Genomic DNA, 10,994 nt, shown 5'->3' on the forward strand with positions numbered 1-10,994 from the left:
GTGAAACAGGAACATGAAGGTGGTAATGGAGTGGAAGCAGAGCAGGGAAAGCCTTGCTGATGGATTATTAGGCACTGTCAAAGTTTCAACAGAGTGGAAAACTTGGAGGCCGAAGTGAGTAGTAACCCATGAAAAATCACCTCTTCCTTTTCCTGTTTGTGGTAGGGCAGCGTGTCCTGATCAAAGCCACCCATCACTGCATGGCCTCAGTTGCACGATTTACGAGGCACTGGGGCAGCAGCCCATTACCAGCCCCGGTAATTCATTGCAAGGGCAACAGGAGGTGTAAATCCCCTCCCCTCCAAACTTATGCATTTACCTAATTGTCTTTGAATTGCTGGACATGGACATCAGAAGGGGTGGTGTTGAGGACGACGAGGGCCACGAGAGGTGCCATGGGATGGAGCAAGGGCTGCGGGTCTGTCATGCTGATTGTGGGTGGGAAAGGAATGACCCAGGAGGCAGACCCTCTTTCTTCTGCACCCATTAAATAGTAGAACATCTCATTGGTTTTAATTGCATTTTATCGCCTTCCGGAGTCCCTCTTGGCTGTTTCCCTTGGGATTAGTGTTGGAGAAGGAGAATGGTTCGTGCTCAAAGGGAGATCTCTGTGTTTTTCAGGGCCTGTGAGACATTGTGCTCCACACACCTGGTTGTTCCTATTGCTAGCAGGACTCAGAACCACCGAAATCATTGATGGCAGCAGGCAGCACCAGCTACAGGGAGATGTGAGGCTCCAGAGTGCTTTGGGACCTCAAGATGCAGCACCTCTGTGTGTGTGTAATATCCATGCACAACACTTTCACTTCACTGGTAGTGCTCAGACATTCTGCTTTCTCTTCCTGTCCTCTGCAATATTCCTACAGTCAAAAAAGAACGCCAAAACTTTGCAAAAAGTGAATGTTACCATTCTCCAAAATTACTAAATATTGGATTTGCTTTATATTTTCTCTGTCTTTTTTTTTTGGCTATTCTATCCATTTGCTCTTGCTCTCTCTCTGTCTTCACCCCTCCTCAATCTATCAGCTCCCCTTTTCGATTTTCCTTTGCCCATTCTCACCTTGTCCTCTATTTTCCGTGCACTACTGTCTTCCAGCTCTTTGAGCTTGGCTCCAGCTGTTTCTGCCTTTCAAAAAGGTCCTTTTCCATTTGCCCTTCCCTGACTTTCCTCTTTTTTTTTCTGGTGTTCCCTATGTAAATTCTCAGCTCCATAATGTAAGCTAATATTTGATATCAGAAAACTTCCCCTCAGCTATATGAGTACATTTAAAATAACTGTGCCTTTGAAAGAAAACTTTAAATGTGAACTGAACTTTAACTGGAACTAAAACCTCATCAGAGGTGTTTGCCTGCAAGGGCAGCAGTTCAGACAAACAGGCCCCGAAGCAGAAACAGGAGGCTCACCAGCAGTATTCTGTGAGTAGGAAAAGATAGATAAGTGGAGTGGTGTTGAAAAAAGGAGACAGGGCATCCACCAGCTACAGATGGATGAGGCCTGAGTGCTTCCTGCTCCTCCTTGCAGAGAAAATGCTGGCCCTTAAAGCATGACCAGGAATGAGAATCTGCAACGATCCTTAGTTAAAAGATAATAGGGAGGGGGTAAATGGAGAGAGAGTAAAGTGCAAATGAGATGAGACTGGCCTACCTGGGAGAAAAGGGCATTGTTGGGGTAATGTTTTGGAAGGAAATCGATGCCATTTGGGTTCATAAATTCTTCTGAATCTCGAAAAATGTGGTTTTAGGCACTTCAGTGTTGTTTTGGTGCAGAGCTTCACTGCTGGCTAAGAGGACTGAATACAGAACTATAGCAGCTCCATGAATTCTTCGTAGCAGGGGAAAGGAAAGTTTAGGACACTTTGCCATTTCTGACTGACTGGAAAGCAGACCTTAGGCTCACATGTAGCTCATATTTGTTATTTTCCCAGAAACAGCCTGGTGAATGTTCTTGGATGTTGCCATGGGAGTTGCTGCTGACTCTGGGTTATGATTCATACCCACCTCTAAAGGCACATGGCTTGTCCTCTCCAATCAAAAGGGAAGAGGAGGAATGACATGAAGTCCCCTAGAAAACACTGAGAAATGAAACAGGGCTACGAGACAGCAAACCTTTGCTGCTGCTCAGGAGAAAGGTCCAGCATGCAAAAGGGCAGAACCTCCATCAGGTCTTGAAACACATCTGAAATCCATCAGCACCACTGCTCCTGCAGTGCTTTGTTGTCTGTGCAGTAACAACACATCCTACGGGGAGGGAAAGTCATCTTATGGGCAAGGGGAAGAACTGTCTGTGGTTTTAAGAGGTTGGCTGGGAATTAAGAGAATACTTTATGGTGGTTACACTCTGAATTTATAGTTTCCTCCTCTTGCTTTTTAATGTTATCCTGCCAAATTACCTATGGTTTGTCCCATAACTACAAGCTACCCTGTGGTCTGACATGTCCCAGCACGACCTGGGACACATAAAAAAGTGAAAACCAAGCAATCTGTCAACATTTCAAAGAACAGAAGGGCTACACCGCAAAATGTAGATTGTTTTCTGCACCCAAACTCTAATTCTCCAGGCTTCAGGTCAGCATTTAATACATTTGCCCTCTGTTGTGATGAGACAATGGTGGCATTTAGGTGCAGATCAGAAATTTCTCATTCCAGAAATGTGACTTGGGCAACCCTGTTTTCAAAAAACCCGTGGCCATAAAGTTCAGCAAACATCTACAGCTTATTCATCTCTGTTTCATCCCCTGGAGATCCGAGCCGTTCTGCTCACCTCTGTTCTCAAGAGGTAGAAGAAGGTTCACCACCAGTTTCATCATCAGGGTCTCCCAGAGGTTGAAAGCACAGTAGGGCACCTATCAGAGCAGACCCTTTTCAGGAGTAAGCAAAACCAGCACATTTGTAAGTATCTGCTAAGATGATGTTCCAGCGTGCATGAAAGAGTCCTGGAGTATAACCAGTTCATTTACATCCTGGTGGCAGAGGAGAAGAGAAAATCGAGTCTTCTCCATGGGTGGCACTCTTAGCATGAATTTTGCTTCAGAAAGTGCTTGTCTGTATGTCCCGAGGTCTGCCTATGCCTGTCTTTCTGTGATGGTCCTTCCCCATCTCTCTATCTCTCTCTATGCAGGTGACCTCTTCTTCATCCCTGTCTCCCCCAGCAGGGAACATGGGAGCTGTGACTCCCGTGTGGGCTTCCAGCAGCGCTGTTCCCTGTGGTCACCCGTGATGAGATCACCTGTGGCCTCATCAGGAGCAGTAATGCAAACTGAGTGGTGGGAATGCTCTGCCCTCCCAGGTGCTGTGTTCCAGCACCTCACATCGGTGGCCATAAAACAATTAGAAGGTTTGAAGTTTCCCATGCTCCAGTAGATACAGACAGGACAGCTCATCTGTTATTGCAGCCCCAGCGCACAACGCTTTGTAATGCTAAGCAAATGATGTGGGGAATCATGAACTTGGCAACCCCTCCTTGACCCTTGCCTGAGTGTAGGGTCATCCCCAATATCCGGGATGGCTGCTGGTTGAGCTCGTGTACCAGCCTCTTTCAACCACAGTGTGGGGAACCCAAGCATCCCGACCCAAGGCATGGCCTGCCAACCCAAGCATTAAACATTAATCCTGGTAGGATTTGCATTGCCCTACACCAAAGCCCCTTTGGTGCTTTGTCTCTCGTCAGATGCTGCTGCCTTTTGGGCTTTTTTTGAAGTTTTCTTCCTTCTCCTCCTAGGGGATTGCAGGGGGACCTGGAGGGCACTCAGGTGCTGGATCCCAGGCTGCAGATTTGGGGGAAGCCCAGAGGTGGGCACTTTGGGACACCTATTGCAGTCCTGGCTGTGCCCAGGGGTGCTGAGTGTGATGCTGCCCTTAATTCGTGTGGTTGTTCCCAGTCAGCAGCATCTCTCACAGGGACTGCAAAGTAGCCAGTGTGCCACGGCTAGATTGAGCAGACAGATTTAATTAAGTTGCGATTTAATTACCTATCAGCATCCCTATTTAATAAAGCTCAGGAGGATTTTAATTTAAAAAAATAATAATAAATAAATGATACGGCCTGTCACAGAATGGCAGCAGCATCGCCCAGTCCAGGTGCAGGACCCAGGTGGGCATGATGGCATTGTGGTCAGTGTTCCTGGCATCACTGTGGCGTCCCCGATAGCCTACAGCACCAGGGTGTGGATGTGGCTTTATTTTAAACTTGAGGTTTGCTTTTGGCTCCTGAAGCCAAGGGCAAAGTGCAGAGCCAGGGCTGGATGTGATCCTCAGGGCCAGCAGGACTTGGGGAGGTTTGGACATGATGTTGTGCTTTGGTTTCTCAGCAGTAAGTTACGATACCTGCTAATAACTGACACTGCAAGAGTCTGCACAAAAAGATTTTCAGCCACTTGAGCACTTCAGCCACTATCTCTTTCCAAGCTCCTCCCAGTCTCGTTAACTCATACACAACATTCATCTCACTGCTTTGCTGAGGATGGCTCCTAAGGGTTCCATTCTGCTTCAGGTTTTATTTCTTTTGGGCCAGCCCCAGCCCTGCAACAGGCAGTCACTGCTGTAACCCCAGTGAGACCCTGCAGCTCGGATGCTGGCTGGGGACCCTCTGGTCTTTGCCACCAGCATGACAAGGTTTCTCATTCTGCTGTCTGCATTCATTCTATTTTCTGTTTTAGAGCTTTTCTTTAATGGAGACTCACCTGGGAGCTCTGCATCTTGCAGGATCCCATTGCATCTCCCCACAGATGAGGATGTGCCGACACCAACTTTAACATCTTTTGAACTATGGTAACTGTAAGCACACCATGAGGGAGGGAGACAGAGTTTTTAAACAACAAAAATGAAGGAAACCCCAAACCTTCCCCTAGATACCAGCTTCACAGCAGCAGAGATCCAACCCAAGCCTTAAAACACTTCTGAGAGGTGCTTCCCACCTGCACCATTTGGCTTTCCCAGCTTTTGCTCCAGCCTCTGAACAAGCAAGGATTTGGGGACCCCCTGTCAGACACCCCTCATTAAGGTGCTGGTCTATCCATCCCCTCTCTCTCCACTGGGGACATCAGCCATGCTGCAGAGAACAGACCTTGATACTTCTATTGTTTCGTGGTAACAGCACCTGTCCTGAGACCCCAGACCTGACAGATTGACATAACAGGTTAATAAGTACTTTCCACTTCTCCTAAAGGCTAATTAAATATTAATCCACTTGGTGAGGTCAGCAAAAATAACAAACAATTGGCAGAGTGAAATTCGTTTAATTAATTCTCCAGTGGAGGTTTTTCAAGCATCTTCCTCCCCTGACACACACTGCAGTGAAATCAGGCCTTATTGGTTCTGGGCCTGTGTTTCTCGGGTATTTAATTTTGCTTCATTTTTTGATGCTTTTGTTTGTGTGTGTGTGTGTTTGTTTGTTGGGTATTGCCCAAGGCTCTAAGCACAGAGATGAGAGGTGAAGAGAAGAGGGGGATCACAGAAGAGAGGTGGAAAGAGGAGGAAGAGGTGGGCGAAGCCTCCTTAGAAAGCTCCAACCTTCAGCTGCCAAAGGCATGAGACTTTTAGTCTTTGCAACATGAAATTCAGGCACGGAGTTCTGATATTAGCTCTGTTCTTTTATTCCACAGAAACCCCCCCCAATTGCTGCCCATTGCTGCCCAGCTCCGTTCTGAACGCTGCTGGCTGCAGCAGTTGGCTGCCCTCGTTAGCAAAGAACAGCACATTTGTGTTTGTGCACTCATCCCTCCGTGCCACAACTGATGCAGCACCTGGAAAGGGCCAGGAAGACTGGAGGGACGGGGACAGACCCACTAAGGAAATCATTTCTCCAGTTCCCATCCCTTCTTTGCAGCCTTCAAGCAGCAGTGTGCCCAGGCACAGCCGTGGAGTCACAATCTACTTGTTTCTAAGAACGTAGTAACAGATGCTTCCCAAGGAAGAGGATTCAGGAAAAAAAATCTTGCACTGGGACTGTCTGCAGCCATTTCCCCAAGCACCTGCACACTTGGAGCGGGGTTTCCTCATGGACACCCCATGGCTGCATTCCCTGTGCTCCCAGCTCACCTTTCAGCACAAGTTGAGAAGCTCTCTTTGGGCATTGAGCCTCCCAGACATCAGCCCAGGCTTGGAGAGTGGGGAAACTTTCTCTGGGTTACTGCTGCAGTTGCACACTAATTTTTTATTTATCTGAAAGTGGCACTGGAAGGGTTTTCAAAGTGAGTCTAAAGTAATTAGGAGCTCCTGCTGATGGATTGCACTGGAGAGACATGTGGATTATTTATTACAAAGTCACTTGCTGGAAAGGTTAGAGGCTGAGAAGTAATTATTTTTTCCTTTTCTTCTTTTCTTTTTTTTTTTTTTTAATGGAGGTATCATCAGGGGAGAGCAGCCAGAGTTCCTCCATGAAATATTCCCTCCCGACTAAGTCCACTTCTCCCAAAGTGGCAAATAGGACAGGGTCCCCAGGGAGGACACGAGGAGCTCTGGAGCTCCTGGAACTGGAATTTTGCTTTGTGCTGAAGTCGCTGCCCACACTCACCCTGGTTAAGGAATGTGGAGGGGATCCCTGCTCTTCAACCCAAACATTTGGAATCTCTGGAAGCTGCCCATCTACCAGCCAAGCCCACAAAGCCTGTGCCAGCACATGTCTGGTAGATGCTGAGCAGTATTTGGAGGGCTGAGTGCTTCCAGCAGCCTCAGCTCCCTCGTGCTCTCCTGCCAGGTAATCTATGTCTAGGATGGGAAGTGAATCCGAAGAAATGCAGTTCTTGACCTTGAGAAACAAAGCCAGCACTCCGAAGATAAATATGCAGGAGCTCGAATCAGGAATTCACTGTTGAGAAGGTGATAATTGTGGCTATCAGCATGCTAGTGCAGGGCTGGATCTTCGGGCTTCAAGCAGCATCAGGATCTTTTTTAAGTGGGAAAAGTTGTGTGAACAAAGAGGTGCTCAGTCAGTTAGTCACTGGAGAACCAGCTAGTGCTGTGCATCAGCTCAGCCTTGGGAAAGCCTTGCTGTGATGCTACCTGCCTGCTCCCGTCCCATTTCCCAGCACCCCTGCAGGGACACAGCCTGCGTTCCTGCTGCCCGCTCTGGCCTCCAGGCCACCCAGGCAGAGCTCCCTCTGACAGCAGCATCCCCTGGCTGCAGATATTTATAGATCCCATACATGTCCTGAGCTAGGAAGTCATCTGTAATCTCTTACAGATGTTAGTGGGAACAAAGCCAGCCAGTGACTGGAAAGGGCCGCCCAGCAGTGTAATGGATGGATACCTATTTCTGAGTCACCTCTGACACTGCCCGCTCTCACCTGCTCTCCCTCTTCCCCAGGAGGCTCACTGGGGCTCCCCTGTGCCCAAAAGCCTTCCCATGGGCAGGGCCTGATCCCCATCTTTACACACATCCTCCAACATTATAGGGAGCTCCGTGCTTTGGCCAGCTTCAGGGCTCAGCAGCAGCCTGGGTCCACGCACATCTCTGTTTCCTGCACGTAGAGTGTATTACCTTCCCCTTAAAAACTTATGTCACCTTCTCAGGTTTTCTCCTTTAGCTGTCAGCATCTCCTGCATGGGAACAAACATCTCTTTTTGACATCCTTTCTCTTTTTAATTCACCATCTCCAATTTTCCCTTTCACCTCTGGGTCTAAGCCTAAGTCCAAAAAGTTCCTTCTCTGTCTGTCGCTACCTTCTGGCCTTTGCTGTGCCTTCCTCCATCTCCCTTCTACCCCTGCCCCAGATCCCACCCTGACAGCAGGGCTGGGCCTTGGCAGCACCGGTGTGGGCAGAGTGCGTCCCGTGCTCATTTTCAGGTCGACATCCCATCTGCCAGGAGCCCAACTGTTCGCCTGGCAAAAACCAAGGTGTGGGATCTGATGAAGAATTTGCTGGCCTGGATGCTGCCATCTCCCTCTCTGCCACTGCCCAGGACCTCGGTTTCTTCTGCAGCACCTTGTGCCATCCAAAAATCTACCACAGGGACCAAGGCAGCAGGTTGAGGGAAGCTGATTCCTCCTTTTGCTTTCTTTACATCTCAAATCTTTTGCCCCAAAAGCCACCTGAGCCGACACCTCCCTCCTTTGCTAGGTTGCTGTGCAGGGATTTGCACCCAAAATTTGCTATGTGACTGAAACTGCTGTTAGACCCCAACTGAAGTCTGAGTGTTGAGGAGAGGAGCCCTTTGGAGGCCAGCAGGCAGGAAGGACAGACGGATGGACGAATGGACAGGCAGTGGGTTGGCAATGCTCACAGTGCCTTTGCACCAAGCAGCAGCAACAGCAGGACCTTCTGAGAACTCTTTAATGAGTTGTTCTGTTGAGGGCAGCCTGCCCTAACACAGCCAGACAGTATTCACATTGATCCTGGGGATACTGGCAAAACCTGCTCCCAGCCCTACAGGAGGAGTCTGGAGCAAGAGGACAAGCAGAGAAAGGAAGCATCCCCACCCCATCCCCCTGCAACGGGGCATTGCCCACATCCATCAGCCCATCACCCCCTCCCCATCACTTCCACCTGTGCCCACATCACTGGGATGGAGCTGCACCCTGAGGTCCCCCCCCCCCGGTGCCATCCCAGTCCTGCAGAGCTGCAGTGCAGCCGTTGGCGGGGCTTTGTCAGGAACCAAACACAGTAACTGTTTAACGATTTAACTGCACTAATGAATATTGGGCCAGATATTTTCAAGGCCTGTTCAGACTGATTACTTGGAGAGCTGAGTATGTCTACCAATTACCCAGGCAATTAGGCAACTAATTAAACACTTACCCTCAGCTTCATAAACAGAAGAGAGAGAGAGGGGAAAAAGGAGGGAGGGAGGGAGCTGGCTCTGGTTTCTGTGAAATATTAGCTGTCAGAAATTGCTGCTTGCAAGGAAAGGTGCACAAAGGCAGACGGATCCAGGCAGACAGAATGACTGACGGCTCACTGCTCTCGGCCCCTTTGCTTTGACATGAGCTGTGGGTTTTGTCCTCCTGGGCAGGTGATGGGCTCCAGGACACGAAGGGATGCCCCACAGCCTGGGACACCCACCCTGTGCTAAAGCACACATGATGAAAGGAGAAAGCAGCAGCAATGCAGCAAGCTGCAAGCCAGACCATGGGGAGAATTGCTTTGCAGTGGAAAATAAGCAGGGAAGGCCCAGAATGGGCACACTGTAGGGTTTATGTTCTTGGGTTTCATCCAGTCAGAGACTTTTAGGACCCACCCACTGACTAGTGCTGGTTGATGCCTCGTCAAGGGTGGGAGGGTGGAGGCAATGCATGGATCAAATCCCACATTCTGCATCTGCTCAGGCTGTTGGCACAAAGGAGCTGAAGCCGAAGCTCGAATGACATGAAGCCACACGGTGTTTCAGGTTGGGATCTCCCCTCTCACCCCACTTGGTGGCATGGGCACCTCTGCAGAGACGTGTGTGTTCCTGGAAATAATGGACTCGGGAAGGAATGTCACTGGAGGATGTTCAGAAACACTTGTCATTGTGGAGTGAATTTTGACAAACCGTCCTTTCCTGGGGGAAAATAAATAAGTAAGTAAAGATGTTGGGGAAAAAAACGATAGAAATATTTTGGTTACTTTCTAATCTATTTTACATTCTTCACCTCTTTCTGGAAATATGCTTATCCCTCCATTCTCAAAGGGCCAGCCCTGTGGCCCTGTTGGAACACTGAGACTCCAGAGGCATCCGGCAGACACTTTGTAGCACATTGCAAAGACCTCTATCAATATTCAGTGCATCGGCTCTTTGTGATATTTGTTTATCCATCTGGGCAGCAATCTGAAATCAGAGCAGGATCAGAAAGATGCTCGATGGTAGATTACTTCCACGTCAGAGCTGCTGAGGCCTCTGCCTAGCTGTGTGGGATCCTGCAGGGCTACATTTGTGCACGTTTGGGGTATTCTCAGAGCTGCAAGGACAGGGAGCAAACCCTGACATCTCTCTGCACTGAGGCACTCTGACAGCCTAGAATTATCTACTCTCTTTTGATACCATTCTTCTCGAAGTGGTGGCTTCTGAAGACTGTAGTAAGGTAAACCAGATTACTTTGAGGATGAAATCGCCTCCATGATGTTGGCCTTATACAGGAACCATCTTGACAAGCTACTCTATATTGGTAGCACTGGCAGATGGACACCATCCTGCTCGTGAATATTCAGCTATAGATGTACCTTTCCTGAGTGCAGTGATGGAGCTGGTAGGAATAACTGGATGTGACACATGGTTGATAATGCACAGATGGCATTTAACAAGGTAAATGAGTGAGCTGAGGGGTTTCACCAGAGCCTTCTGATAAGGTAAAGATGGAGTCTGCATAGCCCTCGAGTCTGTATAACCTGGAGGCACTTCACAAAGGTCTCCCACTGTACTGGGTCATCTGGCACAGCAGTTCTAGCTGCTTATTCCTTCTTAGCAGCTCTCCAAGGCCTTTGCACTGTGTTTGGCACTGAGAACCTTCAAGTCTGGCCCCTTTACTGCCATGCACTGCAGGAGGGCTGGGTGGTGATCCCCATGATGTGTGTTCTTTCTGGGCTCCTGTCTCACCTCTGCATTTCCTCCATGTTCTCCTTCCTCCAAGTGGCTCCTGGTGAGCCCCCGAGTCTGCAGCCACGTCTCCTTGTGCTGGGATCAGGCAGCTCACTGCTCCACACCACTAAGCCTCCCAGGCGTGCACCCCTTACTGCACTGGGGAAAGCAATCCAACTTTGTATCATGCCCACACTGAACATAACAATTACTGGTGATCTGTTTTTATTCAAATCTCATTGAATAAATCCAGTCCTTTTCCTAGCATGCATTCATTTCCAAACCTCCAAGGCATCCAGTCCCTTTCTACCTCCTCCCCCCTCCACCTTTCTGAGACATAGCCCTGCAGAGCAGTGATTTCTGAGGCCCCAGGGACTGCAGCACCGCTCTCTGGTTTGCAGATGTCCAAGTGACACGGACAAAAGGTCACTCAGCTGTAGGACACCGTGAAGCTGGTGGCCTGCTGTCACTGCTCAGCCTAATGCAGCATCCTTTGGTGACGC

At 49.0% G+C, this 10,994-nt stretch overlaps 1 long non-coding RNA gene across 1 annotated transcript; it reads left to right on the forward strand.

Annotated features, from left to right (window-relative positions):
- On the forward strand, window positions 1–2,060 carry LOC122165327. The gene is made up of 3 exons (XR_006170450.1): window positions 1–114; window positions 622–772; window positions 1,926–2,060. It is a non-coding gene; the product is annotated as an uncharacterized LOC122165327 (long non-coding RNA).
- The last annotated feature ends 8,934 nt before the right edge of the window (window positions 2,061–10,994 follow it).

Source organism: Centrocercus urophasianus, unplaced genomic scaffold (assembly GCF_019232065.1).
Source record: "Centrocercus urophasianus isolate 14NV4802_14NV808 unplaced genomic scaffold, USGS_Curo_1.0 seq_29, whole genome shotgun sequence".
Taxonomy (NCBI): Eukaryota; Metazoa; Chordata; class Aves; order Galliformes; family Phasianidae; genus Centrocercus; species Centrocercus urophasianus.